This window comes from Amphiura filiformis, chromosome 17 (assembly GCF_039555335.1).
Source record: "Amphiura filiformis chromosome 17, Afil_fr2py, whole genome shotgun sequence".
In the NCBI taxonomy this organism is placed as follows: Eukaryota; Metazoa; Echinodermata; class Ophiuroidea; order Amphilepidida; family Amphiuridae; genus Amphiura; species Amphiura filiformis.
The window spans coordinates 47,487,819-47,508,321 of record NC_092644.1 but is presented as its reverse complement, the minus strand read 5'-3'; the positions used below and the strand labels follow the sequence as shown (position 1 = coordinate 47,508,321).

The 20,503-nt window shown below is 34.0% G+C and overlaps 1 long non-coding RNA gene across 1 annotated transcript; it reads right to left on the bottom strand.

The window, feature by feature from the left end:
- Positions 1-12,186: 12,186 nt before the first annotated feature.
- Positions 12,187-19,951, bottom strand: LOC140137888 (uncharacterized). Its single transcript, XR_011856915.1, has 2 exons — positions 19,388-19,951; positions 12,187-16,576 (listed from the first exon to the last, which is right to left on the bottom strand). It is a non-coding gene; the product is annotated as an uncharacterized lncRNA (long non-coding RNA).
- Positions 19,952-20,503: the final 552 nt, after the last annotated feature.

The window sequence follows — 20,503 nt, the reverse complement described above, 5'->3', positions numbered from 1 at the left end:
TGCACTTTTGAACAGTCCGTGATCATTTTTTTTCAGAATCCAATTAAATATTGATCATATACTGATTGGTCATTGATTAACGGTTATCCATGGTTGTTTGATAGCATGCAAAACTACGTCATTTTAAAGAAAAGTTGAACAATGAAGGCGCTATTTATCTTAAATCGTGTTTTCATCTTTACAAGGGTTAGGCATTGGTATAATGGCATTAAAACATCAGAAAAAGAGTAAAGAAATAGCAACGAAATTAAAAAAAAACCTTTTTATCATAAAACGTCAGGAATTATTTACATCATTTGCCTCTATGTAAATAGCGCCCTCAATTTGCACACAAATATACAATTTATAGAATACAAGATGCCAGTTGAATACTATTATTGGCTATATCTCAAAATCAATATTCCCGACATCTGACTCGTTTTGCTTGCTCACATGAAAATTACAGTTTTGGATCGGCTGATTAATTGGACTATTCCAGTTGAAATCCATACACCCTTATGGAAGAAATAACCTAACCTTACTCACAAGGAGTGTGAATTTAAAATCGGTGACTTTATTTAAAATCGACGCCCCCTGTGTGTAAGATTAAGGTCATGTCTTCCATAGGGTGTATGAATTTCAACAGTATAAGCCCATTGCTGACTAAAGTAATCATCAACTTTTGGTCTTGATTGAAGACAATACTGATTTAACAGCATTACTTTATTTATTAACACATAAAGTAATGAAACAAATACATTGAGGGTATATATAGCTGGAATCATAAAATCAATATTTCAAATAACGTGTACTAACCTTGAAGTCAATTCTTGTCATGTCATTCCGTTGTGTAAAGGCAACTACATTGTTGTAGCTGTAAGATCAATGACACGTCAGAGGAAGTGATGTGTCAATTCCAGTTTGAGTAATTATACTCATTTTGAAATCCTGGCCAATTTGGTGTAATGTAAGGCTTGGGCAAATGATTAGATAAAATAGTAAAGTTAGAAACACAACTGGTGATGTTCATACAATGCTTGAACAACTCTTGATTCGTTCTGTTAACGTGGTACTACACCCCCTGATAAATTTTGTGACTAACTTTGCATTTTTCTCCAAAAATAACTGCACACTGGTAACAAAAGCTATGTATATAATAGGGGCAAGGAATCCAATTACTTCACTGAAATTTCAGTGATTCAAGACAAGTGGTTCAATATATATGTTAAGAAATGAGGTACATTCTAGCAGTACCTCTTTTCTTATCATAAATAACGTACCGCTTGTCTTGAGTCACTGAAATTCCAGTGTAGCAACTGGATTCCTTGCCCCTATAAATATACATAACTTTGGTACCAGTGTATTATTATTTGTTGAGAAAAATACAAAAATAGTCACAAATTTATCTAGGGGTGTAGTACTACCTTAAAACGTCATTGCAAACAAGTTCTGTTCTGTTAACTGCTTCATTAAAAATACTGTCAAAATATTGACAACATTTAGGCTCAATACATTACATAGAATACAAATTAAACCAATACACTTCTAAAATTTGGTTTCGCTGGCTAAAACGGCGTCTTCAGCGGATGTTATTGCTCTGAAGATTGTTGTTGCTAGTGTACCTCGAAAGACATTAAAGGTGTAGATGACATCATTAATATGAATATACATCATTATATCTTTCGCTACATGTTTATTTGAACGGGATACATGATTGATGTAAATTTAATAGTACTTAACATTTTAAAATGAAATGCGAGCGAGGCTAGACGCACTTGAAGCGCCCATAATTTAATTTTGATATGCATTAAGAAAAGACTTCATATGAAACCAATGAAACTGGCTGTTGGCTGAAGGTGCAAGACAAAAAGCCTTAGCAAGTGTTTATAAAGATTATAATTTACTTTGTTCCAGAAAACCATTTACTTTCCAATGAAATAATGAGACATAGGATCAAATTGTTATCTAAAAAAGATCAAAATGTATGAAAATCACAATTGTATTGCCATTTGTTAATTTGCCAACCTTAGTAATGTTTTAAGATCTGAAAATTTCCGCATTTATGTTCACGCATTCCTACACCTCAATGGCAGCCATTGCTGGGTCCCCGTTGTGTATATCTCACCTGAAATGTGAAATGATGCGTCCTTGGCGGGCATTTTAAACTGCATCCCATCACCCGTGTTACACGTAGACAAAAGAATGATGAACGTTTACAACACAATACAATATAACATTGATTTTAAGCGGCTTTAATCCACCCAATTGGGCAGTCAATTGGGCAGTCACAACAACAAGCTTGGTGCGACGGTGATCCAGTAATGGCCGACCAAATCCTGACCATTACTTGGCTCGTTGGATTCGTCTATATATCCAGCGTGATACGCATTGATTTAGATACAAAGTGGCATTGCATAGATTCACAGACAGATCTCTGCAGTTGGGCAAATAAGTAAAGATAAACATTGTGACATCTTAACGAAAATGTGTGAACTTACAGAAGACGTGTATATACAAAGATAAACAATCCGGATCAAGCTGCTTTAACACATAATTATAAGAAAACTTGTCAAACATAATCTCTTTGAAATGACATAAGCAGTAACATTCTTTGAAAATGAATTGATATCATACATTTCATGTCTAAGGAATTTATTTCATGTTCAAATCTCAAGAATTAATTGATTGTTTGTTTGTTTCCTTGTTTGATTGATTGATTGATTGATTGATTGATTGATTTAATGATTGATTGATTGATTGATTTAATGATTGAGTGATCATTTATTTCTTTAATGCCCATAATCTCTATACATGCAGCACAGGGACTTCTGCATAAGCTGGTTTGTTTCAAAGGAGAAATTTCTAGTACGATAAAAACTCTCGGTGAGTTATCAGATTACACAATTTGCTATATTTTGTAGACTTTATGAAGTATTAGGTTCATTTTTTTTCTCATTTTTTAGCCTTATCTTTTTGTATGTATGTAACATATTTGTTTCTTAAGACGTTTCGTGTGCAGCAAAATACCCTCTATAGTGAAATATATAATAAAGTCAAAGGTTTGAGGAATCTTCTTTGTCATCTAGTAGTTGTAAACAGTTTTTCGAAATAAACACTACTGGAACTTACTTTTTGCAACTTTGCTACGTTGCGTCTGGAATCACCATTTTTATGCCCGGGGAAATATTCCAAACAACAACATGGATGTGTCATCCTAACGAGGATACGCACAACTTCGAACGAGAGGTAAACCGCTATTTTATCAGCACTACCCAGCAATATATTACTTAATGTTAATGCCTTGATCAGGCCTGGCATAATTAAATGTGTACTTCGAGGTACCTCGTTCATTTCATTACACAGATTCGTTTGTTGACATGTTTGTTAGTAGGCCCTATTATTTGGTATTTGTATGCAGTGCCTTTTCTGTCTGGTGATAGCTGTGATTTACTTATTCATATTTAAAGGATGACCACCATTGAAACAATAACAATTGAAACAGTTGGAATCGTACATCAGGGGATACTTCATGGTATTTTATGTAATTTTATAGTGTACTTGTTTTCAATAATGCAATAATATTTTATCGTTATCTATTGAGTGCGATATTTAGAGAATGCAATAAAGCGAGTTATTGATGCATTATTGTCAAGATATATGATATGTTTTGTCACACTTTGTCATCGTCTTTGACATGATAAGACTCTTTAACAAAACCAATTTGACTCACATTCATGAGATTCCTAAACATGATATGCAGTTGCAGGTACTTGAGAGAACTTTATATAGCTTCAACCTATATGTAAGGATATTTGGGGTAGGATAATATAAAAGTAATTCTATATCATAATAGGCCCAGTAAATATCATGTTCGCTTCATTGATATCGACGGTAAGTTTTTTTTCTATTTCTACAGTCTCAATCAGGTTATTTATGGCACAAACAATTTTTGTTGCGATACTTTTTGTTCATAAGAACAATGGTTTATTATTTGCATTATAAAACAAGACAATGTAAAGAAACAAAATATCGTATTAAACTACATTGCAAAAACGGTTAAATATGTATTGAAACTAGGACGAAATAATATTCAAAAGATTTAGTTCAAAAACATTTCACTACAATCACTAATACGAAAAACGCGCCAAGGTTTATTGAAGTTAATTTTCTTAGCTTTATATAATCCAAATTAAGAGACAGAGTCAATCATATGACCTATAATTATGAATTTCATAACTAAGGTTTGTTTCTAATGGGTTTAAAACGAGATCCGTAATAGCGATAGATATACAGGATTCATGACGCCATTTAGTTAAACCCGTTATTGTGTTTTATAATAATAAAAATCTTAAATAAATATTAAATATTCGTGTAATTATTCGGTTGTTTCTGATTAATCTGATACATGTAGTGTCAACGAAAATTCGCTATTCAATACCGCTAACCCTCCAACCTCTGACTCTATCCCAATTTTAACCCTCACAAAAGTTTCAACAAGAAATATTATGTCAACTACATATCTGACCTTTTGCTTCAAAATGAGAGTAAAGGGTAGTTATTATCGCAAGCCATTTGGTATCTCACAAGGTGTGGCCCAATTTACTGTCAGACAGGTATCGTGTGCAACAGAAGAGCACCACAGTACGCATGGTTTCCGGTTATTACACTGCTGTTCGGCACTCGGCGGTACGCTGTATCCCTAAAGATAGTGAACTATTTATTTTATTTTGTACAACTTTAAAACTACTTCATTCCAATATTAAACAATATTGTAGAGTGCCAAGAGTGAGGAATATAAAGAATACATTAGAGTCATTAGACTTTCCATACACGTCCTTGCCAAACATTCCCTATTGCCTTTCGGTAAATACCATCTTAGTAACATCTGTCGAATTTACATTTATTATCATAATAAAATTCATGACATTAATGGTAGGCAATGACTCTTTCCCTTTATTGATGTTCTGGTTACATTTAAGCAATTAATATACATTCATTTAATCTAAAATCTAAAATAGACTCTACCCTTTTTCAGAGCCAGCGTACAGATGAAATGGATCCAAATCAATATTAAAAGAACCTTTTATTTGGGTTTCATACTCAAACACGGAACCATGCAGAATTAAGCATGTTAGCTTGTTTGCAAATATTTAAGTTAGGGCAGTTTAAAACTAAAGAAACTTTTATCATTGGCTTTTAAATTAGTGTATATATTTATTTGTTGACATAGTATTGCTGTTGAACGCCTATAATAGCTACAGTTTTTAATATAATACGAGTCGTATATAACTTTATTATTATTCTTCTTTTACCTTTTAGCCAAAGTTCAACTGTTCACCAAGTTTGTAGAATTCAGAATGTAAGGACTATTATAAACACTACGCTAGAGTCATTTTATTTTCCATACACGTCCTTGCCAAACCTTCCCTATTGTATTTCGGGAAATAGCATCTTGGTATCATCTGTGTTTATTATCATTAATGGTAGGCAATGACTCTTGGTGCTCTCTATGTGTGATTCGTATCCCTTGCTTCACATCCTGGTAACCTTATGAGCAATTAATACACAAGCTTAGTCTTGTATAACGTTATGGGGTTTACCTTAAGTTAGCCCAAAGCTATCAAAGACAAAATTGAACACTTAAACACAGGACTATTTGAAGAGCTTTGTTTCAAAAAACCCTTACGTCCACTTGCCCAATTTTGAGAACACATCAATAAACCATCAAAAAAATCACTGATATATGGGGGTTTACAACAAAAGCAGTTTTTGGCGGGATACTCATTCTACCCAAGCATCCCGCCAAGAACTTCTTTCGTTGAAAATCCCCTTATCAGTGATCTTTTTTTTATGATTATTAATGTGTTCTCAAAATTGGGCAAGTGGATGTAAGGGGTTTTAAACAAAGCTCTTCATTTGTTGACATAATATTGCTGTTGAACGCCGAAATAGTTACAGTTTTAAATATAATACGAGTCGTATAGCATGTATAATAACTTTGTTTTAACATTATTCTCCTTGTAACTTTTAGCCAAAGTTCAACTGTTCACCAAGTTTGTAGAATTCAGGACTGTTATAAACAATACTTCAAGAGTCATTTTCCTTTCCATGCACGTCCTTACCAAACATTCCCTATTGTATTTCGGTAAATAGGGTCTTAGTATCATCTGCCATTATTTAATGGTAGGCAATGACTCTTAGTACTCTATATGTGTGATTCGTATCCCTTGCTTCAAAGCTTCGTAACCTTATGAGCAATACACACTAGTCTAGTCTTATATAACGTTTTTATAGGGTTTATCTTATGTTAGCTCCAAAGCTATCAAAGAAAAAATTGGAAAAAAAAAAACCTTTCAACTGGGATTCACACCCAATATTTGGACTAGGCTACTTATTTCGATATCAACTGCGCAGCTGGGATGCATATTATTTTCCGCGGGTAACTTGATGATCAAAGTGACAATAAAGTAGTCTAACGCTGGATAAGTAATAGGCATATTAGTACTTTATTCTTTTTTATGAAACAATGTATCCTGGCACATGTAATTAAAATGGAGCAAACGTGATCCGGTTAAACTCTTAATTCATTTGGGACTGAAAGGTGCATCAGCAACGAGATAGATGCCGGTTTCATGTCCGGTTTTGGTTAAATGGCCCATAGAGTGTGTTTTAGTGGGTCGCGTATATCTTTAAGTACTTATGTTTCCACCGAAAATGTGGATTTTCTTATTGAATCTTGTCAGATGCACATCATAAGCTCAGCATGTTTTATGTATTTTTTCTTCATTGTTATTCCAATGTATCTAGTCTTTTTTCACACTACCTCCGGTAATGCTGGCAAACTCTAACAGCTAACATGAAAGTGATCTGATAGTAAATATTCCCATAGATAACCATTTGGGTTTTTAGTTGCACGGACGGATTCCTGTCATTCTAATGAGCAATATATATACTTGTGAAGTGAAATAATAGCAGCAAGCTTGTGCCATTCCAATTTAGGGGTCGTGTGTTTTATTCTGAACGATAAATGATTGGAACGACATGTAATATATGTTTGCAAGAGAGGTAACAGTGCATATATAAGAGAAGGAAACAATGTAAGAGAGGGAACAATATGACAAGAAAGGGAACAGTGTAAATATGATGACAAAATAAGTTCAGCACCATTTGAGAGGAATTCGCTGTCATAAAATCTCAAATAACTTATAAAATAAGATGATTAAAACGAGTTTTTAATGAGTTCCATGAAATTTTCAAGACAGCAACTTTGTCCTTGTTGCGTCATCACAAGGGATAACTAATGACCTGTTGTAGAAACCAATGAAATAATTTCAGCAACATCAGTTTATCAGCAAATTTATTTCTTCTAATCACCATTTTCTTGATTTTCAATATTCCAAGTTAATTATGGTAAGCGTGGGTGTGTAAATTTCCTGTCGTACACAGAGTGTAAAGAAGATCAAAGGAGTGTGATATCTTAAGCATTTTCTGCAATTTAGCGCGTATCAAAGTGTCTCTGTCAATTCACACTTGCCTTTCTAACTTCACAGAAAATACATTCGGTTTGGGAATTAACACCGATTGAAACTACTACTAAAAGGGTGTCCTAATTTGGGAATGATAATGTAAATAAAGTGAAGGAAACAAAATACGCTCTTGCCGACACCAAGAATGTATTGTACATGTGTACATAGAACTTAAATAAATATAATAAGGGCATATCATTTAACCAATAAAAAGATTTTTATTGATGTGTATTTTATCTTCATTTTCATTTCCATTACGATTTACTTCCCAAATGGGAGATTTCTTTCATTGTTTGTTACTTTGTTATATATCTTTTTAAATTAAATCGAGTTAGCCTTTTGTGTTTTCATTCCCATGGTTCAATTCAGTTGTGGCCCAACAGGTAGCACCAATATCATTTCAAATAGAAGTATTTGTAAATTATTACAATCAATATAATAATACGATGTGGATGCAGGCAACAATAACGTCAATTCCTTAAGGCCCGATGAAATGTGGATAAGTGTAATATTGTCAAACACGATATTAATGTTCATTCAAATTAAAGTATCAACAAAAGTCAGCATTGTTGTGGAAACCATTGGTCGCATGCAGAGTGGTTCAATTGTCCCAAATGCGTCATTCTCATACAGCACTCTCTCAATGATATTCGCAAACACATTTGTTGTTCCAACTAAATTTTATTCACAAATGAGGCTAATTTTACTGTAGCTGTCAGCTGTCTTCGTTCAATCTAAAATAAGAATAAGAAACCATCAAGAGAAGCTATTTTTTCATCATTCTGAGATAGGGGAATATAATTGCTCCCATCCGCAACATTTTAATTGGCAAAACGAAGCTTTTCCAACGGTGATCAACATGATAAAATACAGATATCTATGTATTTATCTTTTCGCACAAGTCGTGCAATAATTGTGCTTATGATAAAATGTGAACAAATTATCAAACTTAAAAATTTTAAAAAAACGTGTAGTAGTAAAGGCATAGCTTTGTTCCCACACAAATAGACGGATATCGCTATTGTAAATGTATAATGTCGAGTTGCTTTTAAATATCTTAATGCTTTTGATAAATTTATATATGTATAAATAGAACAAAGTACTACATTCGCGACAGATACCGTTGGGATTACTTTCAATTCAAAACAAAAAAACAAAATCTATGTATTGTTACCCTGGCTTGTTACTCTCTGCTCTTCTCTTACCAAGTTCTGGGACGGAACTAAATTATTTATATTAACAGTCTTATGTGGCCTTTGGGAGAATTGATGGGTGCGTGTGTGCATACAGTAGGGGACTAAGTGATAATATAGTTTTACATAACTATTTACTCTGCAGGAAATGACGATAGTAAAATCCCGCCTTATCCATGTTTATTCCCTTTTATCATTCTTTCAACTATATTTATTGGAGAACAAGGGGTTGTGCTCTAGTATTCTGAATACATAGCCAGACTGATCGTAAGATCTATTATTCCGTCTCTTGTAAATTACATTCATTACATACCTTTGAAATGTAGGGCAAAGTTACATTCATATATTTATTATTGCTTAATGTTGAGGTACTTTTCCTCAAACTGACTTCATAATTCAGAAACTGGCGATGAGCTGTTAATTACTGACCAATGAAATGAATCGTTGCTTCCTGAACCCCCAATTACAACCCAATTCATTCGCCAGAATGATTATGATCGGATCAAGCGTGTCATAGACATAGGCAGGTTGGACCTTATCTTTTATAACCATGATAACGCATATTTGACACATAAACAACACAAACAGGAATTAAATGTGTGAAGATACCCTGAAAAGCCTGCGATACCCTAAAGTGTCTTCTATCACTTTCACAAGTAACCTCGTTTATGACTTCATTCCCTTCATTGGTGGCCTGATCAACTTTAAGCAATTAATTAGAGAATAAATGATAGGATTTTGTCTTTTGCCTATCAAATATCGTGTCATAATGGATGGGCTGGCCAATATTTTGAGTAGTGGATGCCGGCGCAGGCGGTATCCACTACGATAAAAATATTGGCCAGCCCATCCATTATGACACGATATTTGATAGGCAAAAGACAAAATCCTATGTTTTATTCTCATTCTTATTCAGTTTTAAAGGAGGATTTCGTGATCCTAGCATCCTCTTTTTATGACATTTTTCAGTAGATATCCACGAAAAAAGCTTATTTCCAAAATTTCAGTTGATTCCGATTTTGCGTTTGCGAGATATGCATGATTATGTGTATTACACTACTCCATAGACAATGTGTTGTAATTTCGTTCTGGTGCACAAGAACGAAATTCAAATTTGGCGATATTTTTGCTAAACGAATTAATCTGCAAGAAATATTTGGTACATAAACATTATGTAGCCAGAGGTATCCAGTGGTGTAAAAATCTCAACTTTGTTTGGGAAAAGTGGGGGGATGAGGCTGTGGATCACGAAATGCCCCTTTAATGTAATTTTTGCGAGAAAAAATGCGTGTATTACGCGAATGCATTATCGCACGATCATTGAGGAGCAACAAGCGTGCCGCCGTTGCGTGGCGGCGCGCGCCCTGACTAATATCACTATCAACTATTGTGAGATATTATACACCAGAAAACCAATCAAATTACGTGAATTCTTTACAAGACGCACCCATTGAATAAGAATATACATTAATTTAACCTTAAATCTAACGAAAAGTCATATAGACTCTACCCTTTGTCAGAGCCAGTGTACAGATGAAATGGATCCATATCTAGGCTTCATATTCAAACACTGAACCAGAATTAGGCATGTTAGCATGGTAAATGCTACGTTTGTGTTTGCAAAGATTTACGTGAGGTAGTTTAAAACTAAAGAAACTTTTATCATTGGCTTTTTTAAATTAGTGTATATATTTATTTGTTGACAAAGTATTGCTGTTGAACGCCTAAAATAGCTACAGTTTTTAATATAATATGAGTCGTATATAACTTTATTAATATTATTCTTCTTTTACCTTTTAGCCAAAGTTCACCTGTTCACCAAGTTTGTAGAATTCAAAATGTAAGGACTATTATTATGATTATAAACAATACGCTACAGTCATTTTCCTTTCCATACACGTCCTTGCCAAACCTTCCCTATTGTATTTCGGGAAATAGCATCTTGGTATCATCTGTGTTTATTATCATTAATGGTAGGCAATGACTCTTGGTGCTCTCTATGTGTGATTCGTATCCCTTGCTTCACATCCTGGTAACCTTATGAGCAATTAATACACAAGCTTAGTCTTGTATAACGTTATGGGTTTACCTTAAGTTAGCCCAAAGCTATCAACGACAAAATTGAATAGAAAAACCAATTTGGTTTACACTTAAACACATGACTATTTGTTGACATAATATTGCTGTTGAACGCCGAAAATAGTTACAGTTTTAAATATAATACGAGTCGTATAATAACTTTGTTAACATTATTCTCCTGTTAACTTTTAGCCAAAGTTCAACTGTTCACCAAGTTTGTAGAATTCGGGACTGTTATAATCAATACGTAAGAGTCATTTTCCTTTCCATACACGTCCTTGCCAAACATTCCCTATTGTATTTCGGTAAATACCATCATGGTATCATCTGCCTTTATTTAATGGTAGGCAATAACTCTTAGTACTCTATATGTGTGATTCGTATCCCTTGCTTCACAGCTTCGTAACCTTATGAGCAATTGAATATATGAATACAAAAACCACCTAAGTCCATACTTAAACCAAATTGAGTTAAGCATGGGAAAGTGTTCCTTTACATAGGCCTCTCATATGTATGAAAGAACAACTCAAATTCATCCTCTGTGTCTATTGAGCATGTGAAAAATAGCATGTATGAAAGAATCACCCAATTCCATGATTTGAGTCTTGTAACACATTGATTAAAATCCAGTATGTATAAAAGTCCACTTGTAACACATTCATTGCTAGAGAGTGACTTTTGAAAAAAAATGGGTTTAATAAAGGAAAGTGTGTCGTTTATATTACATGGCAGAATACTTATCAACATTATACATACCTGTGCGCTTTTATTTTGTATTATCTTACTAGTGGTAATCTCATTCTAACATTGTTGTCTTTGTATATGATTCAAACAACCACCTAAGTCCAAAATTTAAAATGAACCCCACGAAGTCCCTGAAATGCTAATCGTCATACCTAATACAGGTTAATCCACTCATTTGCACGTAAAACTTACCATATTGACCAGGTAAATCTAACTGAAGGAATTAAAATGATACACAGGTTTTTCTCTCAAAATCACTTCCCATGGACTTAGGTGGCTTTTGTATTCATGTATTCAATTGATACACACTAGTTTAATCTTATATAACGTTTTATAGGGTTTACCTTATGTTAGCTCCAAAGCTATCAAAGACAAAATTGGAGGAAAAAAACCGTTTCAACTGGGATTCACACCCAATATTTGGACTAGGCTACTTATTTCGATATCAACTGCGCAGCTGGGATGCATATTATTTTCCGCAGGTAACTTGATGATCAAAGTAACAATAAAGTAGTCTAACGCTGGATCAGTAATAGGCATATTAGTACTTAATTCTTTTTGATGAAAAAACGTATCCTGGCACATGTAATTAAAATGGAGCAAACGTGATCCGGTTAAACTCTTAATTGTCATTGAACTCAAAAAACAAACATGGGAGACAACAACATTTTGTGGTGGTCATGTTCTATACCAACCGAGAGATCATTTGGTTTATTTATAACGAATATCCTCTATGGGATTTCTTAAGTATCTCATACCAAAGAAAACTGCCTCTACACCAGACAATACCATAATCTGCGCATATTTAAAGGCACATTATTTCTTTATGACGTTATTATCATTCATATATAGAATATTTGATTCTTACATAATGTATCACATACATAATCCGCACTACTTGGCACCATATTTCCCACTCCATGGAAAGTACCCAACCTGACGCAACATGAACATAATCTGCGCTAATTGGCACCAATATCCTATGGAGTAAAAGCCTATAAGCCGTGACAAACATAATCCGCGATGTAATTGAGCCCAAAAAGATCCCAAAACGCAGACAAAACAATCACGCGCATTTTAATTTCAATTTAAAAATTGAAAGGCCATCCCATTTGGAATTCTTATCGTGTGTATTTTATAACACCCAATTCCATACTTACACACATGTATTAAAGGTTACATGTAGTTACTATTGAAAATATATTCGATTTCAAATAATGACCATGTCATTTGCCATGATTTGTCATAAATGCATATAATTAATGCAGAATATCATTGAAAGCCGAAAAATAACTGCACGTATGCGTCTTTTCATGTATTTATTTACCACAATGACTAGGAAACTGTTGACATACATGTACCAGGCTTATGTCTTTAACTTCAACAACCATTTTTGACTTGTTTTGTTTTTTGATTATGCCGTAAACATGGTAAACAGTGGTAAAGTGCTTTTTCTTTAACTTTGGCTACTTTTTGATTTTATGATAAAGTGCCTACTTGACGCCGACAGAAACATTCTTTTTTGTGGAATTATTTAGCTTACATATTTTCAGACTTCAGAATTTGCTATGAATTCAAAGTCATATCAAACTTATTTTGAACTTGTTGACTTATTACTTTATTTCTATACAGCTGGTTCTCATTTCCCTTGTGAACCATTTTTCTCCAGTGTTTTGCGCTGGGAGACATCTTAGTTTAACACAACTGCTCTATGCAGTGTTTAAGGCTCAAGTATATACAATTGAAAGCTTTTAGACTTGAACTTGAATACAAAATTATAATCACTTGCTGACTTGCGATTTATTATCTTATCTGTGTCCCCACTTGTTATGATAAACATGTTTTATTAAACATAAGCCATTTAAATGATTTCAATTAAGCCTGCAAAGGCTTGATAATATTTACTTCAATTCTTATGTTATGCATGAATTCGAAGTTACCTCATATTGTGAACATTTTGACATTTATTGTGATATTTCTGTATATACAAATGAAAGCTTTTAGACTTAAACTTGAATTCACAATTATAATCACTTGCTGACTTGCGAGTTATTATCTTATCCGTGTCCCCACTTGTTATGATAAACCTGTTTTATTAATCATGTTAAGCCATTAAATGAACTTCAATTAAGCCTGCAAGGCTTGATTATATTTACTTCAATTCTTATATTGTTATGCATGAATTCGAAGTGAACATTTGACATTTATTATGATATTCCTGTTTCAAATGATTACCTTGAAAACGTTTAACGCTCTGATAAAACATTTAATGCTCGTGTTAATTTGACCGCATAATTTAGCATTAAACATGTTTTCAAAGTTACGTAAAACTTAAAACCAATTGATTATTCTTACTTACTTTCCGCTAAAACATGTAAACTTATACATGACTCACTGTTACTTTACTTTCACTTAACATATACATTTATTGGGCGTGGAGGGTGGGTTTTTCAGTAGACGTTGATCTCTCGATGATAAAACATGATGTGAGTCAAAACCCATTTGCATTTGACCAGCTACATTATGCCAAGTGATTGGTTGTATCATAGCAACAACAAAGACCTTTAACAAAACCATTATGCTTGCATTGTCCATGCACCTGTTTTAACATGGGTGAACGCATATCTGAAATCACTGATGTGCATAACTCCAAGTGGGTGAACGGCCTAACCCATATTATACACAAGGGTAAAAAACCCATTTATACGCCTGGCCAAAAAATTTTCTCCCCATTGACAATTTGGTTTTATTTCGACTTCGCTTATTTAAAAACCATTAATTGTCATTGAACTCAAAAACAAACATGGGAGACAACAACATTTTGTGGTGGTCATGTTCTATACCAACCGAGAGATCATTTGGTTTATTTATAACGAATATCCTCTATGGGATTTCTTAAGTATCTCATACCAAAGAAAACTGCCTCTACACCAGACAATACCATAATCTGCGCATATTTAAAGGCACATTATTTCTTTATGACGTTATTATCATTCATATATAGAATATTTGATTCTTACATAATGTATCACATACATAATCCGCACTACTTGGCACCATATTTCCCACTCCATGGAAAGTACCCAACCTGACGCAACATGAACATAATCTGCGCTAATTGGCACCAATATCCTATGGAGTAAAAGCCTATAAGCCGTGACAAACATAATCAGCGCTGTAATTGAGCCCAAAAAGATCCCAAAACGCAGACAAAACAATCACGCGCATTTTAATTTCAATTTAAAAATTGAAAGGCCATCCCATTTGGAATTCTTATCGTGTGTATTTTATAACACCCAATTCCATACTTACACACATGTATTAAAGGTTACATGTAGTTACTATTGAAAATATATTCGATTTCAAATAATGACCATGTCATTTGCCATGATTTGTCATAAATGCATATAATTAATGCAGAATATCATTGAAAGCCGAAAAATAACTGCCAAACAAGTTCCTTCATTTCAAAAGGAACTTGCTTAACACCCGCCCCTTTTTTTTCAATTTTCAATGATTCAATGCTCCTGGATGCAACATGGAACATGTAGCATGAAGTTAGCTGGCGCTACTCGGCTTTATAGGATAAAGAATTATTTCACTTGTGGAGCTTGAGTTGATGATTGTGATTTTAGAGTGGCACAAGATTGGCCAACGTAATTACACAAATTACTTTTGGGTTAAGCGATTAGCACCTCGAGAACTGATTTTAAGCATTGAAGTGGCTAAATGCTTTACCGTATATTTTATTTCTTACATGTAACGGTTTTCAAATAAATGTTGAATAAAATGAACACATATTTTGAATCATACATATCAAACACAAATTCCCATATCAATCATTTGGATTTCATACTGTCACTGATACCGAATAGATGCAATTGGAACGTAGAAAAACCTAATCAAAACCTTCGTGGGATAAAAGCAGGAAAACCTTCCAATTGCAGCGTGTATCGTTTCAATATTTACAAAGGATTTTCATACCGGGTCTATATACAATTTTTCTTTTATGAACTTGTTTTATCATTTCGCCTTTGCCAACTGTGAGGTTCATAGCCAGAGTGTTATATCAATTATGTTACCTACTTGCTTTATTATGCATTTCAGGAATTAAATTTCAATTTGTGTCCCCAAGGAAACCAAATTAAATGTATCTTAGACTGCTTAATCCTGTACTGTATACTTGTAGTTCATTGTCCTTTTTTGTTTATTGTTTAACTCTAGTGATGATCATGCCGTTTCCAAATAAAGTTTGCTTGACTTTGTTTTGTGACTACAAACTACTTGCATTGGTTTTTGTTTTCATCTGAGCTTTCATCAAATGCCAATTCCATGCTGTCACACCCCTGACAAATATGTTGATGATGCGGTGATGCGACTATTAATATTGTAATCGACTGTGCATCGATTTTAACGGTTTTCTCTGGTTTACAACATCGTTCACCTAAACACGTAATAATTCCTGCACATGTGAGAAACGTTCGCACATCCGGTCCTTGCGATTTGGTAGTTCACGGCACCTAGCTTGCAATTGGTGGTGAGCTTTTGCCGAAATTGCCTTCTTTCTTTCATAGCAAGTGTGTAGAAGAATTTAAATATCACAGATGCACATAGGTCATGTGGTTCTTGAATTATGTTGTAACGAACGCTGAAACAACACTTTTGTAAGACGTGTGGAGGTACCAACTCCTTAACAACAATACAATAATCCAACACGTTTTCAAGCTGACATTTTCACGGTATATGATTTGTAGAATTAACTTGGCAAAACATCAACGTTTTATTTTTCCATGATATATTGATTTAGATAACGAATTGATATATATCCAGGTGTTCATGCATGTCCACACGTTCCTGCGTGAATTTGTTTTTAATTTCCATGAGCTCAGGAACTTCGCCTTGTGAAGTACCGCCAATTGTCGCTTGTTGTAGACTGAACTTTATACCATGCATGATGTCCGCTACACATTTTGCCATGCCCCACACGATATTGTTCATGTTCGTAATGTTCGCAAGTGGCCTATGCTAATTCCACAACTTCAACACTATGAATTTCTGAAATGAAACAAAAATACACAGCAAGAGACAACTGATGCTATACACTGTATGTCTTATACTACTGTTTTATGATATGCAGATATGATTTGTCTGTTGGTGTCTGTTCTGCCATGTTTCTTTTATAGACGTCTGTAAATTGTAACTATAGGCCTACTCCTTTGTTTTTATTTTTAAAACGCCTATTTGTTATAAAATTGTTTGACATTGTAGCTCATTGTATGCATGTGAATTCGCAAACGTGACCTTTGCCCTTTCAACTTAGGCTTGTTTTGTTCTCTTACTACATTAGTTGTTTAACTATAATGAAAGTGGTGGCTAACATCACAACGCACTATGCAATTAGTGGCTTCCTCATATAACTGCTCCCCTACTTTCTCCTCTACTTTGTATAATCATGTATTCCTTGCCCGTTGCCTACATACATATACCTCTTAACCATATTTGATGTGTCCGCATACTTTATAATACCACCTATAAACATGAATGCCTATATACATAATAGTTCGGCTTTTTAGTGTAGGCCTATACTCAAAAATATATACGAATATGCCTATGTTCCGCACTATTAGCCAGTACCTAAGGTATTTGCTAGCTTTTGCTAACCCTGTAATAAGCATAAGGGTTCTAAGATTTTACATTTGCACAAGTCCGTTTTTTTTTTTCCATTCTTTTAACTAGGCCTCTCGTTCTTGCACTCCAAACGTCCTAACCATCGATGGAGTATAACTGGTATTAAATTGACAACCACCGGAAAGAATTTCTTTCAATACATGCCCACTACAATATTTTGATATGCTTACGTTCCATATTATCAGCCAGGGTATTTGCTACACACTGTAATGATCATTTAAGGGTTCTCAAATTTTACAATTGTACCAGACAATTTTTGTTTTTATCATTCTTTTTAACCAAGCCTCTCGCGCTTTACCCGATACTTGCACTACAAACGTCCTAAACCAACGGTGGAGTTGTGCGAATGCACGAATTCAATAATATAACTCGTATTAATTGACAACCACCCAAAAGAATCTCTTTAAGGTTATTAATTTTTTTTTTTTAAACTGTTGTGATTTGGTAGTTCACAGCATCTTACGAATGGTAGTGAGCTTTAGCAAAAACTGCGTTGCTCAATTCATAGCGAGCGTGTAGACGAACAAAAATATCACAGATATACTTTTATAGGTGCTGCGGCTCTTGAGTTATGTTGTAAAGAGGGCTGAAACAACAACACTTTTGTAAAACGTACATAACTCATTAAACAACAATAAATTAAGCAAGTTTGCAAAGTATACGATTTGTAGAATGAACTTTTGCAAGACATCAAGGTGTTAATTTTCAATAATATATTGATCTAGATAATGAGAATCGATTTTTAGGTTGCTTCGACCAACAATACCTCGTCTACTCTTAAACGCATGTAATTTATAATTTTTTGATATTAGGCCTAAGGCCTAATATACTCAATTCCATTTTATTTTTTTTTTTTATTTTTTATTTTTTTTTTTTCTTGCACTATATTACCTGTATGTATTCTTTGATATAGTTATATTAAATTGTATAATGCAGATCCACTAATCGGTCATTTCTACCTTGTTACTAATTTATGTTTTTGAAGGACTATTGATATATTTTACTGCATATCTATATTATATCTATCATTACCCTTACAAAATGTGTTTCATTTTAATCTACTAGATGCTATTACTGTATCTGGTATGCATATTAATTTTATATTTATACAGTAATACTTATACTTCATTTCCTTATTTGTGACCTAAGTGACCATCCCTATTTGTTTACCTCCAGAAAATAAGATATTTTTTCTTGTTGGCCTTCTTTACTTCCCGTTTTTATATTTTACTGCATATCTATATTATATCTATCATTACCCTTACAATTGGGGTTTCATTTTGCTATTACTGTATCTGCTTATTATTTTTTATATTTATACTAGGCCTATTACTTATACTTCCATTTTCCTTATTTGTGACTTAAGTGACCGTCCCTATTTGCCAGATTGTTTTCCCTTCATTTACTTGATAAGATCCAGACTCTGCCATTATATAGAGCTGGTCTATCTCTCTTGATAAACAATAGTTTTTCTTTCTCCTTATTCTGTTTTTCATTAGTAATAGAACCATGAATTTAGTGTCACCTCCTTGACCCTACCATTTGTTGCTTAATTAATATTGTTCCCCGCTGGTTATCCTTGTACTTATTGCCTACCATAATTACTAGCCTACTACTATTAGATCCTGTAATATTCATGTTTAGGCCTATGATTTTTTGAAGAAACCATGTCAAACTGAAGCGTCATTAATAGCTATTAATTCGAACTTGTGGGATTTTGGTTTTACGTACGTGCATTTGTATAATAATTTGGATCCCACAGTACTTCGAAAGGTACCATAGGTCATACTACTTGCCCTCCGCCTTACCTTACCATGACTGTGCTCATGTGTATTTAGCATGTTTGAACTTAATCTATTTAACTGCATTGTTCATAATTATTCGATCACTGAAATGCCCACGCTGGCACTATTTAATGTTTTTAAACCACACCTTATCTTATGCCTTACACACTCATTTCTTGGCACTGCTTATAGCGGGGCTTATAGATGTTATATGTGTAGGCCTATGCATGTAGGCTTACATTTACATTTAACGTATAGTTGCGCAATCTTTTCGCTACATGTATTAAATTAATTAATCGCTGTCCTTCATATTGATCCTCGTTAGTGCTATTTCTGTTAATTATTATTATCATTATTATTTCATCGTATAATTAACAGATTAATCATAACTTGCCTACTCAAGTACATTGTCCCTTCCATACCGCCGAAAGACAAAGATTCCACCATGATGACGCACCGTCCTGCACAATCACAATCTATGTTACAATCACACCCTGATTGTTTTACTGTTGCCATTTTGTTTATCCTGTTGGTAGATTGCTATACATTGCCATAGAGCGAATGCAAGCATTAACATGTCACTGTTTTATATTGACATGCAGCTATTTAACCATAGATGCTTTAACCTTTTTCAGTAGACGTTGATCTCTCGATGATAAAACATGATGTGAGTCAAAAGCCCATTTGCATTTGACCAGCTACATTATGCCAAGTGATTGGTTGTATCATAGCAACAACAAAGACCTTTAACAAAACCATTATGCTTGCATTGTCCATGCACCTGTTTTAACATGGGTGAACGCATATCTGAAATCACTGATGTGCATAACTCCAAGTGGGTGAACGGCCTAACCCATATTATACACAAGGGTAAAAAACCCATTTATACGCCTGGCCAAAAAATTTTCTCCCCATTGACAATTTGGTTTTTATTTCGACTTCGCTTATTTAAAAACCATTAATTCATTTGGGACTGAAAGGTGCATCAGCAAGAGTCAACGAGATAGATGCCGGTAATTTTAATTTTGCGGTTTCATGTCCGGTTTTGGTTAAATGGCCAATAGAGTGTGTTTTAGTGGGTCGCGTATATCTTTAAGTACTTCTGTTTCCACCGAAAATGTGGATTTTCTTATTGAATCTTGTCAGATGCACCTCATAAGCACAGCATGTTTTATGCAGTTTTTCTTCATTGTTATTCCAATGTATTTAGTCTTTTTTCACACTACCTTCGGTAATGCTGGCAAACTCTAACAGCTAACATGAAAGTGATCTGATAGTCAATATTCCCATAGATAATCATTTGGGTTTTTAGTTGCACGGACGGATTCCTGTCATGCTAATGAGCAATATATATACTTGAAGTGAAATAATAGCAGCAAGCTTGAGCCATTCCAATTTAGGGGTCGTGTGTTTTATTCTGAACGATAAATGATTGGAACGACATGTAATATATGTTTGCAAGAGAGAAAACAGTGCATATATAAGAGAAGGGAACAATGTAAGAGAGGGA